General features: G+C 35.6%; 1 protein-coding gene across 1 annotated transcript in view; it reads right to left on the bottom strand.

Moving 5' to 3' along the window:
* LOC107744939 (type I inositol 1,4,5-trisphosphate 5-phosphatase-like) overlaps nucleotides 1–4,693 on the bottom strand; it is a 179,246-nt gene that overhangs the window by 36,778 nt on the left and 137,775 nt on the right. The gene's annotated exons all lie outside the window — the stretch shown is intronic.

Raw genomic sequence — 4,693 nt, 5'->3', positions numbered from 1 at the left:
AAGTCAATGGCTACCGTCAACTGTTTGGTTACCAACATTATTCAAATGATCTTTTTTTCTGCTGACGGTATCCATTGACTTCCATAATATGGAAAAAATACTATAGTCTATTACCAACATTCTTCAAAATATTTTCCTTTCTGTTGATGGTAGCCATTGACTTCCATAATATGGAAAAAAAAAATAATATATGGAAAAAATACTATGCAAGTCAATGGTTACCGTCAACTGTTTGGTAACCAACTTTCTTCAAAATATCTTCTTTTGTGTTCCACAACTTCAGGGGAAATTAAATGATGACAGAATTTTCATTTCTGGATGAACTGTCCCTTTAACACTGCTGTAAAGTACGTGCTTTACAGTCAGCACCATTTGTGTTTGTTTTTACGAGATCATTTAACTTTAACACTCTCTGAAAATCCCACACGCATCCTTTCCCATCAGCCCCTGCGGTGGAGAAGCTCAATGTAGGGGGTCCGTGCGCTGAAAAGAGACGAGGGCAGATAAAGAGGTGTGGGAGAGAGAGGATAAAGCCGCCTATTTATCTTGGCCGTCACAACATCTGGGAAATCTCTCTAAAACAATGGGCAGCAGGGCCAAGGGCCTCCAATACCGCCGGGCCCCGTCCGAGCACGTTTGTTCTCCGCCGCAGATAATGGACGCGCCACAAATCAATGTGGGATGCGAGAGAGGTGCTGTGTGTGTGTTCGCCCCTCTGGTATTTAACCACTCAAATAGGCCATTCTCTAGAGTCCGGCAGGACAAATTGGCCGGCCTGGAAGTCTTTGAGAGTCAGTGCAGCGCAAGGAGAATATAGTTTTGTTTGGGCTAGTAGGAGTTCTGAATGACTAGTAACTTAATTTTTTAGCAGCCAACTTGACTGGTGAGTGAAATATTAATTTCATACCTAATTGATGAATAAAAACTAAAGCGTGTGGCTCTCATTTGGACGGATGAGATTATTGCAGCGGATTGCAGCGTTTCAGAGAGGATGGGACAAACACTCAATTAAGCAGAGATTAGCTCTCCTCTAACGAGCGTCTCTGCAGAGTTCATTACCGACAATCAATAAAGTTCAACAAGCAACAATTAATGAGACGCTGACCTCCACCGACACTCGCAAACCACAAATGCTGATGAAATAATGAAGCCTGGCTTCAAACACGTGCTGAATGAATGAAACAATTAAACAGCTGATTTATTGATGACTTTTCATACGAGAAACACACCTGATGAAGAATGAAGAGATTTAATGGAGTCAGAAGAGCAATCTGAAGCACTTTCAGTGTCATAATGACACTCTTAATGAATGAAGCCGCTGCATTCACTCATTAGAGAGTTTAACAGATCAACACTTGAGCTGAAGTACAATTCACACTCACACACAGACCAACACACACACACACACACGCAGAGACCAACACACACACACACAGACACACACAGAGACCAACACACATACACACTCTCTCTCTCACACACACACACTCACACACAAATTCCTCAAACAGTTACAAAGAAACAGAGAGTAACCAAGTAGACTAAGAGTTGCCTCATAAGACAGCTGCCTATGTAGACAGCAGACAGTGAATTTAGAACACAGACAGTGATGGTGGATCCATAAAGATCAGATCATTAATGTAATCATGAAAATAAAACTAATCACAGATGAATAAGAATCTGAATAGAGGTCCCGCCCCTTCCACGCCTATGGAGAGTCCCCACAAGGATAGCGTGTGAGAGTGTGTGTGTGTGTGTGTGTGTGTGTGTGAGTGTGTGTGTGTGTGTTTCAGTGTGAGTGTGTGTGTGTGTGTGACGGAGCTTTTCTGTGTTACAGTGTGAAAGGAGCCGCTACAATAGAGCCGAACACAATGACGCTTCATTCACACTAACAGCCTTTAATTTATCTGCACCCTTTCGTTCAAATGATCCGCCTCCTTCAACCCGGGAGATCCAGGAAAGAGGTGGAGAGACATAGACACATATACAGAGAGAGAGAGAGAGAGATTTGAGTGGCTCTCACGACTAAACATTTTATCCAAAAAGAAACTACTTTTTTTTTTTTAAAAAGCCAATTTTAGGACCATTATAACTGAGAAAAAAAGAAGAAGAAATTATTTATATTTAAATTGTGATTTTTTTTTTATCATTATGTTATGTTTTACTTTGTTTTTTTTTTTGCATTACAGAGTTTGGGCATAAAATGTGTCTAATTTTGATTAAATGTTTTTTTTTGTAGTTTATTTTAATTTTTATCTTATTTTTTATTACACTTATTTTAAATGACATGTTTTTGCATTGCAATACAGTAGCTTGGACATAAAATGTTTAATTTTCATTAAATCTGATTTTATTTTATTTTTTTATTTTAGACTATTTTACTTTTTATTGTATTTTTATTTGAGTTTTTAGAATTATTTTATTTTATTTACTTTGCACAGGCAGCGTTTCAGAAAGTTTAACAGCAGAAATGTGAAGGTTTTATGTTTGTTACATGAATTATGAAAAAATGATATTACCTGAGCGTTATTTTAGTATCACCGATATACTATTATAGTTTTTATTCATATTTTGAATCCGTTTTCATTTTAATATTTTGTTTTCATTTTAAATTTAGCTTTATTAATTTTTGTTGTGTTTTTGTTATTTCTTATACTGACTTTGAGTGTAAAATGTGTTTAATCTTCATTAAATCTTAAAGGTGGTTTCATTTTCTTGATATAGAATGTGATTTCTTATTCATCCTGTTGATTGTGGAGTGAAATGTGACGAGCGGTGATTTCAGCGTTAGATTGAGACAGAAGGGTGTGTTCTGGGTGGGCTTTGTCGTCCGGTTTTGAGTGATTTTTCACGGCCGTCCCTGGAGCTGTGACCCCGGCGCAGGCCCTTTATGAGGCTGACAGGCCGAAGCTGAGAAACATGCTGTCGCTCTGATAGCATGAAATCAGGAACAAAAGCCCCCCGGGAAGAGACAAGCTTCTGCTCCTCCACACCATCAGACACACACCCTCCAGAAATCACACACTCACCAACGGATTATTTTATATTTATTTAAATTAAAATTAATTAAAATGTTTTATTCATAATTATTTTATTTTATTCTTTTTATTTTGTATTTTAATATTATCCTTTTTTTTGTATATTTTTTGATTTCTTATATTGATTCTTTTCTTTTTTTTAAATCTGATTTTATTTTACTTATCTTTATTTTATATTTATTTTGTACAGGCAGCGTTTCTGAAATCTGAAGGTTTTATGCTTGTTAAAGCATTCACATTAATTAAGAAAAAAATTATATTATTAGAGCTGTAAATAGCATTATTTTAGTATCATCGAGATACTATTATAGTCTTTATTAATATTTTGAATCTGTTTTTATTTTTATATTTTGTTTTCATTTTAATTTTAGTTAAATTCCAAATTAAGTTAAATAATTTATTTTTTAATTTAGTAAAATTTGTATAATAACTACGCAACCGTTGGTCCGATTGACTTGAAAATTGGTATGCAGTGTTTTTGTCCAAAGTGGCAGAAGTGTCTATGAGGCCATTCGCGTATCTCAAAAAACATGGCCGCCATTGGCCAAAGAAGTTTAAGCACCTATTAGACAAGGTTAACAGAGGTCGATCGGAACGAAATTTGGTGGGCATGTTCGACTCATGGTCCTAAAGGTCTGTAAGAATTTTTAAAGAAATCGGCCACTGGGGGGCGTTATCGCATTTTTTAAGTACATAAATTATTGTATATTGCACGATTTTTTACACACACTCAGTCTTCATATCATTTGATAGATCTCCTCATGCTGAGCAACTTTGCCTCAAGAACCACTGCTGTCAATCAAATCATTCATTAATTATTCTCAATTATGTTAAAAAACCTACTTTTGCAAACTAGTCCTAGGTTTTTCGCTCAATTTCGATCAAACCACTGCAGTAATATTCTCTGGACTCTCTAGATCAATAATTATCAAAAAAAGGTTGAATTTTGACCTTTGGTTAGCTATAATGGGGTCATTTAGAAAAGGAGCGTGGCCAACAATACCCAACAGCCTATAAAACCTAAACGAAAACTCAAAACTTCACGAAACTTGGTGAAAACATGTGACAGATGACTCTTAACAAGCATGCAAAGTTTCATGGAGATCGAACCATAGGTGGTGCTATAACAAGTAAAAAAAAGTCTTCAAAAACAATATTTCAATTGTAAATGACCTTAAATTGTAAAAAAAAAAATAGGTTAATATATTCACACATACACTAGATCTTCATATCATATGATAGATCTCCTCATTCTGAACAACTTTACCTCTAGGACCAATGCTGTCAATCAAACTGTTCATTAAATAGTCAAGATTATTTAAAAAAGCTACTTTTGCGAACTAGTCCTACGTTTTTCGCTCGATCGCAACAAAACCACTGCATTACAATTCTCTGAACCCTCTAGATCCATAATTATCAAAAAATATTGAACTTTACACTTTGGTAAGCTACAACAGTGTCACTTTTAAAGGGACGTGGCCAATTATACCCAAAAGCCTATAAATCCTAAACAAAAACTCAAAACTTCATGAAACTATGTGAGCATATGCGACAGATCATTCTATACAAGCATGCAACATTTTATGGAATTTCCACCATAGGTGGCGCTATAACAGTCATAAATGTTAAAAATCATCATATTTCTTTGGTAAATT

This window comes from Sinocyclocheilus rhinocerous, unplaced genomic scaffold, assembly GCF_001515625.1.
Source record: "Sinocyclocheilus rhinocerous isolate Xijiao unplaced genomic scaffold, SAMN03320098_v1.1 scaffold881, whole genome shotgun sequence".
NCBI classification, from domain to species: domain Eukaryota; kingdom Metazoa; phylum Chordata; class Actinopteri; order Cypriniformes; family Cyprinidae; genus Sinocyclocheilus; species Sinocyclocheilus rhinocerous.
This window is presented reverse-complemented; position numbering and strand designations above follow the sequence as displayed.